This window comes from Physeter macrocephalus, unplaced genomic scaffold, assembly GCF_002837175.3.
Source record: "Physeter macrocephalus isolate SW-GA unplaced genomic scaffold, ASM283717v5 random_1362, whole genome shotgun sequence".
Classification (NCBI taxonomy): Eukaryota; Metazoa; Chordata; class Mammalia; order Artiodactyla; family Physeteridae; genus Physeter; species Physeter macrocephalus.
Window position 1 is genome coordinate 58 of NW_021146655.1, and position 8,737 is coordinate 8,794.

Genomic DNA, 8,737 nt, shown 5'->3' on the forward strand with positions numbered 1-8,737 from the left:
GACAGACTTCTGTCTGGTGCCTGGACCCAAGACCTGTGGGAGACACTTCGCCCCTGCAGGGGTCAAGGCCAGCTTCTGAACACAGATGGCTGACATCACCTACTTGCACATTCAGGGTCTAACCTGCTGCCTGGTATCTATTTGCAGGAGCCTCCTCCTGCTACCCCCTTCTCCTCTTCTGAATGTCCCGCTTCCTGATTCCGCCCCTGGAGGCCGAGGGAGAGCCTCGGCTGCTCTAGTGGGATTGGGCACACCCGGAAGTGGCTCAGCAGGGCAGGTGTGGGCGGCACACACCCACTTCCAGTCCTGGGCTCTGCAACTGGCCAGTGTGACCTGGTGCAGGGGGCGGGGGGCCTCTGTGCCTCAGTCTCCCTATTGTAATGTGGGCACAAGAATAATTATTTCTCCAAACATCTTCAAGATTAGAAAATGTGAAACATTTTGTGAAACAGCAAAATGTGAAACAGGACCCGAAACAGCACCAGCACCAAATAAATGGAAGCTATGAACTAAGACGCATGGGCCCCCCAAGTGCTCCTAGAGTACTTACCAAGGAACCTGAGGAACTCAGGTAATGCTCAGATGCATATTCAAGAGCACTGATTTGTCCCTGAAGTTACACGTTTCTGCTCAGTCCCTGCACGGGAGGCTGTCCAGGTTGTTGTACTCTGCCCACGCTTCATCAGTGCTGGAGGCAGTGGCGGGGGGTGGGGGGACTTCCAGGAGCTGGGGGCAGGGAGGGGGATGTCCTTTGTGACAGTTCCTCCTGGGTGTGACGTGTTTTTCACGGCTAACAGAAGTCTGCTCGAGGTAAACAGGAACGCACGGTCCCCTGGGGGCAGCATGTATGGAGCCCTTCCATGAATATTCCCATGAGAAAATGTTCTGAGCGTCCTTCTCCTTTCTTCCTGGGGAAGGGGAGGCAAGGGACTGGCTGAGAGCATTTGTTCAAAGGTGATAGATTTCGTCACATGCGTGAAAAAGAAGTTTTCTCTCCCTAAAACCTTGGGAGCCCCAAGAACCCAAGAACATCATTTCTTGATGTCTGCTGGGGGTACACAGTACTCTGTTGATCCCTATGCAGCTTCCTTTGCCCTTGTTCAAAACAATTTTTACCAGGTCTTTCCAAGTGCCGGATTTAACTGGGTTTATGGCAGACCATCGTGGTGCATCTGGGAAAAGAAGTCGACACCCCTTGTTTGCACTCTTGGTTCTTGACAGCATGGGATCTGGGGTATGTCAGGTGACATCTCTGAGACCGGATGCCCTCATGAGGACATGAGCTCGGTAGGGGCCCCTAGCTGCGTAAATAAATAATACTGTTGCCTGCCCAGCCTATGAGATATCCAGGATATAATGGACACGGATCACTTCGTAAACTCTGAAACAGAATACAAAAATTGTCCATTGCTATATAGCATGTGCAGTAAGAGTTGGGCTTGTCAACGTGTTAGTGGGAAGGTTATGTGAGTGTCTGCTGGGTGGGGCAAAGTTCATCACAGGTATGGGGCCAGTCAACAAGGGTGAGCTTAAGACATATGTGAAAGGGTCCGGTACGGCCGAGGCTCCAGCGTCTCGGTGTAGTGCGGGGATTTGTTTGGAGCTGTTCCGGGCCCGGAGTAGGTCCTCCTGGGCGCTCGGCCCTACAAAGAGAACAGTGGCCGGAGCAGCGGGAGGGCAAGGAGCAGGGCTGGCATAGCACACATTTCGGTCCCGCAGGAGCGGCGTCCTGATGCGCAGGCACCGGGGGCTTTGTGCATTCCGCGCGAGGAGCTCGGGCGTCGCCGCGCAAACAAAGCCGCTTTGCAGCTCCCGCTCTTGCTCTCCGCCATTGGCTGCCGGGCCGCGACCTCCCCCCTGCGCTGGCAGAAGCCCAGCGCCTCGGCTGGGCACAAAGTCAGCCCCTCACCCTGGCCGCATGGGGGGAGGGGCAGGCTCTCTGACAGCCCGGGCTGGGGTGGGTCTGGGGGGAGGGCGGCTGGTCGGAGTAGACAGCTCCTCCCGGCGCCCGGCCCCTTTGCCCTTCACTCTTCTGGGTCCCCCGCCCGCCGCACACTCGCCGCGGCAACTCCGCCACCTGTTGACGCGTCCTCCCAGCTTGCGTTCCCTTTTTTGTCTTGCATTCTGGGCTCCCCCGGACAAGGTCCTTCCCCGCCCGCCCCCAGCCCCGCGCTCTCCGCAGACTCGAGGGCATCCGCGCTTAGGTGCCCGGTCTAGACCAGCTCATCGCACAGACTGGCAGAGCCGGGCTCCCCGAGGGAGGAGGGGCCTCGCCAGCGTGGCCTGGGCCCCGGACGGGAACCTCCACCCTTCCCGCAGCCTCGCGCCCGCCCCTCCTAGATTTCAGCCCTTCCCAGTGCGCGGGGCCGGCCGCTCGCCGATCCCCAGCCGCACGCGCTGTGCCATCGCGGCGCTGTGCCCACCCGCCCGGTGACCTTGGCGGCCCCTCCGCCTCCCCGGCCTCAGTTTCCCCCAGGTGCTGCAGCAGTGGGGCCGGCTGTGGGAGCCCCCGAGAGCGGCCCCACCCCCGCCCCCGCGGGCATCCAATCGGGCGCCGCCGTGCGGGGGCTGTGTCTCGCGCGGGGCGGGGCTTCCCGGCGGGCCACCCGCGCGAGCCGCCACAGCGGCCCGGCTGGGGCGGGGGCCGGAGGGGCGGCGCGTGCCGCGGGGGCGCGGCTGGCACGGTCGCGGGGAGGCGGCGCCGGGCATGGGCCGGGGACGCGACGGCCCCACGGCGGGGGCAGCGAGCGGCGGGGGCGGAGGCGGCCGCTAGCGCCCTGCCCGGCGCCGCCTCCCTCGGCGTGCTCGCCCCGCGGACCGGCAGGCGGCGGACCGGCAGGCGGAGGACCGCGGCCCCAGGTGCCAGGCGGCGGGCGGGCGCGCGCGGGGTCTCGGGGGCCGGGCTCCCCCCACCTCGAGACCCAGAGCGGCGGCGGACTGGGAGGGGCCGGGCGGCGCATGCGCGGGGCCCGGGGCGCGGGGCGAGGGCGCTTGCCGCGGCTCGTGCCGGGGATCCCGGGGCCCAGGGGGCCGCCCCTTGCTCGGCCTCCCTCCGCGCGCCCGTGGCCTGCCCGGAGCCTCGGCTTTCACAGCTGTCGGTGGGGCTGGGACCCGGGCAGAGGTCGAGGCCCGGGACCTCAGAGCCACTGGGTCCTCAGGTTGTCCCCCCGGAGAGAAGGCCCACCAGGCGGGGGCATCAGGCGCGCCCTTCCTTCTGCGTGGTCGAGCTTGGGCGTCACCGACTGGGGGCGTTTCCCGAGAACGCCGGGGATCCCCTAGGCCAGGTAGCCGGCGGTCCCGGCAGACTGACCCTCGTGCGCCTGGCGGCCGAGGTCCAACGGGAGAGACTCACGAGCGGCTTAGTCCACCTTTGAGGAACTGCCCCACTTTGCGCCTGGCGCATTCGGGCGACCCAGACGGGCCGGGCCGGGCGAGCCCAGGGCAGTCTCCGCCGCGGGACGTCCTCCCGATCCCGGGGCCCGCGGGTCTGGCGCGGGGCGTCCGCGCCCGGGTCTCCCCGAGTCCCCGGCCGCGCAGGGCGGTGTTGGCGGAAGTCCGGAGGGTCGGTTCTGCCCGCACGGCCTCCCCAGACTAACAGGGAACAACTGCGCGCCCGTGCTTTCCTCGCCTTTTTAAGTTTAAAGGCTGGAGCCGTGCCCCGAATGTCAAGGTTCTTTCTAAGAAAAGTCCACGGTTGTATAATGCCTTGGATTTCGCGGGGCGCTCTGGGACGTTCGGGGCTGCGTGCCTACCCCCATCCCAGCCACCCCTCCCCAAACCAGGGAGCCCCTCCTCCCCCAGGGCTGCTTGGGAAGGGGTGCGTGGGGCCGGGAGGGGGGGGGAAGGGTTTTCCTGGGGATGACCCTGCCACACCGTAGCCGTTGAAGACGCAGGGTCACGGTGACTTTTCTCTTTCAAGGTGGTGGAGAGTTGGGGAGAATCCAGAGGACATATCGTTGTAATCATTTCGTCCTTTACCTTCTTACTGCCAAGGCCGCTGTGAAAGGCCCTGCCTCTGCTGTGAAGTAACAGTTTGTGGCCAGACAAGTCCAGAACCAAGACGTTGTCATCACAGGTAAATAGAAGGTTTGATTTACTTATTTTTCCAGACTGAAATAGTTAAGTCTTTACTTCCATTGCCCTACAGACTAGCAATTTGGGGGTTAATTGTCACCTCGTGATGCAACGGGTTAGATCTATTTTCATTTCTTTGAAAGTAAGATGAATGTGGATAGATTCCCTTTTAAGTTCTGAAAACTTTATTCTGTCAGTTTTACTGGGAACTTCCTTTCTTTATGGCAGGCAGGTTCCACGTAATTTAAAACTAGGTAATAAAACTGTGAGAAATGTTTTCACCTAACAGACACTTAAGTTACAGATGCTGACAAGTGAAGAGCACCATGCCTTCTCTTAGCTGTTTTAATTCCAATTTGAATATCAAGCAGATGGCTTGCTGAGCTAGTTGGCCAGGTCTAGAACTGCCATCAGCCAGGACAGTGATACCCTGGAGAAGTGGGCCTGTGGTATAGACTGAGTGGTCACTGTGTGTGAGGGACCAGACAGTGAGCTTGACAAACTTCTATACAACTCTGAAGCAATAGAAAATTAATTGACCGTAGAAAAAATGTTTTCCCTCTTCTGACATCTTGAACGTGTAAAAGTTATTCCATAATCATAAAATAATTCTTGTTACTAGTTCATGTTTGTCCAATTTGTACACAGATTTTTTTGGGGGGGGCTGCATTGGGTCTTCGTTGCGGCGAGCGAGTCTACTCTTTGTTGAGGCGCGCGGGCTTCTCATCGCGGTGGCTTCTCTTGTTGCGGAGCGCAGGCTCTAGGCGCGCAGGCTTCGGTAGTTGTGGCACGTGGGCTCAGTAGTTGTGGCTCGCGGGTCTAGGTGCGCAGGCTTCAGTACTTGTGGCGCACAGGCTTAGTCGCTCCGCAGCATGTGGGATCTTCTGGGACCAGGTCTCAAACCCGTGTCCCCTGCATTGGCAGGCGGATTCTTAACCACTGCGCCACCAGGGAAGCCTCCTGGATGTATTCTTTTTTTTTTTAAATTATTTTATTTTATTTTACTTTTTAAAAAAAAAATAAATTTATTTATGGCTGTGTTGGGTTTTCGTTTCTGTGTGAGGGCTTTCTCTAGTTGCAGCAAGTGGGGGCCACTCTTCATCGCGGTGCGCGGGCCTCTCGCTATCGCGGCCTCTCGTTGCAGAGCACAAGCTCCAGACGCGCAGGCTCAGTAGTTGTGGCTCACGGGCCCAGTTGCTCCGCGGCACGTGGGATCTTCCCAGACCAGGGCTCGAACCCGTGTCCCCTGCATTGGCAGGCGGATTCTTAACCACTGCGCCACCAGGGAAGCCCTGGATGTATTCTTAATGGCAAATAAGATGAGTGTCTTAACTTCCAAGTGGCCGGTGTTTGGGGTGAGCGTTTGTACTAATTTAGTTGCATCGAAGTTAGAGGATGTGGCTTTTTGGGAATTTGAGGGCCTCCGTTTTTATTTCGGGTTTTGGTGGCTTGGTATAGACTTCATAGACACTTCAAATAAAGCCATAGTTTCTGTTTGTAGGATAGACATTTGCTGTGTCTGTTATTTCTTCCTTCATAATTACATAGAACCAGCTAGCTCATGTCTAAGGCCATGTGGTTAGGGAAAATTAGGCAAAGGATTTTAATTTCCAACTTGGTGTGAAGATAGGTTTAAGGTAAGAACCAAACAGGAAAAGCCCTAGATGTCCCAGTGGACCAGATTTAAAAGAACTTGTTTCTTCTTCCAAGTATTTCTGTCACTTGCAAGCAGTGATGTGTACTGTGGGTAACAGACATCACCTAGTCTGGTTTGCTTGTTGTTTGGAGGGGTGTTCATTCTTTGCTTCTAGAATATTTAGTTAGTATCTTGTAGCACTATTGTGGAAGGGTTTATGCACTTCGAAAGGTGAAGCGATTACTCCTTACTAAGTCGGACCTATTATTAGTTATTTTGGTAGTTGAACTGCATTGGTTTTGAGGTCGGCATATAGTCCCAGAAAAAGTACTTGAGAATTTTGGTGTGCAGCTTGACATAGTGGAAGAGGTGTTAGGTCATCCCCAGGTTTGATTCTCATCCCTTTGAGGTGGCCTGCCGGGCCGGGGGATCTCTGTTCACCTCTCTAAATGCTGTTTTCTCATCACAAAACGGAGCTCCTCTCCTTTCCACCTCTTTGAAGGGTTGGGAGGCTCAAAAGTGGTGGCCTGGGCTTCCCTGGTGGCGCAGTGGTTGAGAGTCTGCCTGCCAATGCAGGGGACACGGGTTCGAGCCCTGGTCTGGGAGGATCCCACGTGCCGCGGAGCAGCTAGTTCCGTGAGCCACAACTACTGAGCCTGCGCGTCTGGAGCCTGTGCTCCGCAACAAGAGAGGCCGCGATAGTGAGAGGCCCGCGCACCGCGATGAAGAGTGGCCCCCGCTTGCTGCAACCAGAGAAAGCCCTCTCACAGAAATGAAGACCCAACACAGCCAAAAATAAATAAATTAAAAAAAAAAAGTGGTGGCTTATGTGAAGATTCTTTGTAACAAGTAAAAAGGCATACTTAGCCCAGGCAGTGTCTTAAAGAAGCACACCTTGTACTGCCTGCCTCTCCCTGAGCCGGATCTGGTAACTGTGTTACTTTTGCTCTGACCCTTTAGTGATTTTTCAAAAGCTTTTGGAAAGAAGCACATCCCCCACCCCAAATATATACTTCTTCTTTTCATTTTTGAGTAGGTAATCGAGAGTCCTACACCAGTAAGAACAAAACTGTCCTGAGTGGTTTTTGTTTTCTCTTCACATGGATAGGCCCTCAGGTTTACTTATTTATTTATTTTTGGCTGCGTTGGGTCTTCGTTGCTGCGCGTGGGCTTTCTCTACTTGCGGCAAGCGGGGGCTACTCTTCATTGCGGTGCGCGGGCTTCTCACTGCGGTGGCTTCTCTTGTTGTGGAGCACGGGCTCAGTAGTTGTGGCATGCGGGCTCTAGAGCGCAGGCTCAGTAGTTGTGGCGCACGGGCTTAGTTGCTCTGCGGCATGTGGGATCTTCCCGGACCAGGGCTCGAACCCATGTCCCCTGCATTGGCAGGCAGGTTCTTAACCACGGCACCACCTGAGAAGTCCCTGCCCTCAGGTTTTGATGGTGATATATTTTGCATTTGTCCTTACTCCGGTATCCCCAGACCATGAAAACAACTGTTCCTCATCCTTGGAGGGTCTGCGGAGATGCTGGCTGGGTGAAATCTTCCCCCACCAGGGCTGCTCCAGGGTGATGCCCTACCTCACTTTCCCCGCCGAGTCCACCTTGATGAGAACGGAGTATGTGTTAATCAGTTCTGCCCAGCTGGTCCTATATACCGAGTAGGCCCTCCACATCTGCAGGTTCTGTATCCACCAGTTCAACCAACCGTGGATTGAAAATATTCGGGAAAAAAAATTCCAGAAAGTTCCAGAAAACAAAACTTGAATTTACCACGTGCCATAAGTATTTACATAGCATTTACATTGTATTCACAACTATTTACATTGCATGTATGTTCATTGAACAAATAAGAGATGAACAGAATTTAATTCAACAAGAATTTATCGCCTTTTTTTCTTTTTACAGTACTCAGATGTGGGTGGGAGCTGGCTGGGGGGCACTTAGAAGTACAGCAGGGGGCCTACCCACCGCAAGAGGGTTTCCCCTTGGCATTTGGCAGTTTCCCTCAAACCTCAGATGGCGAGAGCCCATCCTTCCTTCAGCACTAGACCAGTGTGTTCCTGCACGCCATGCTGGCCTCCCACACGTGGCTCCCATGGCATAGGTGTTATAAAGGTGGCAGCTGCAGTTCAAATTATTCTGTTTATAATTATCACTAGATTTGGGATATGTTAAACATTAAACAGACTTTTTATGAGATGGCCTGAGCATCTAATTAAATAAAATGCTCTTTCTTTCTGCAAGATCATGGATTCTAATTCCAAACAACTGACTCAGAAGGAAAGAGGCTGTGTTTAAACATCTGGGAGTTGGGAAGTGTTTCTGTTTAACGGGGCAAGGGTCCTGCCGGCCCTCCAGTTGTGGAGATAAGATAGGCACAGGAGAAGTTAGTGAAAGCATTGGAGAGGTTTAAGTCTTCTGTGTTCCAGACGCAGCACTCATCCGACTGCTTTTCATTTTTTTTTAATTTTTAAAAAATGTTATTGGGGCTTCCCTGGTGGCGCAGTGGTTGAGAGTCCGCCTGCCGATGCGGGGGACGCGGGTTCGTGCCCCGGTCCGGGAGGATCCCACATGCCGCGGAGCGGCTGGGCCCGTGAGCCGTGGCCGCTGAGCCTGCGCGGCCGGAGCCTGTGCTCCGCAACGGGAGAGGCCACAGCAGTGAGAGGCCCGCGTACCACACACACACAAAAAAATTGTTATTGAAGTATAGTTGATTTACAATGTTGTGTTAATTTCTGCTGTACAGAAAAGTGACTCAGTTATACGCGTATATATTCTTTTTCATGTTCTTTTCCATCATGGTTTATCACAGGATATTGCATATCATTCCCATCTGACTGCTTTTATTTTGCTCTATTTAAAGAGGTTTGCAAAGAAAGAGGAGTGGCTATTTCTGTTCTGATCCGCTTGCTTTTACACTTTTAACTCAGAGGTCACAAGTACACCTTTGAAAAAGGATCACCTGAATAGTAAGAGTTAGGAAAGCAAAGGCAGAATGAATTGTCTCAAAGCTTATGAAGCTTCACA

General features: G+C 54.9%; 1 long non-coding RNA gene across 1 annotated transcript; it reads left to right on the forward strand.

Moving 5' to 3' along the window:
• Positions 1–2,768: 2,768 nt before the first annotated feature.
• Positions 2,769–8,144, forward strand: LOC129391939 (uncharacterized). Its single transcript, XR_008616852.1, has 3 exons — positions 2,769–2,859; positions 3,920–4,075; positions 6,287–8,144. It is a non-coding gene; the product is annotated as an uncharacterized lncRNA (long non-coding RNA).
• Positions 8,145–8,737: the final 593 nt, after the last annotated feature.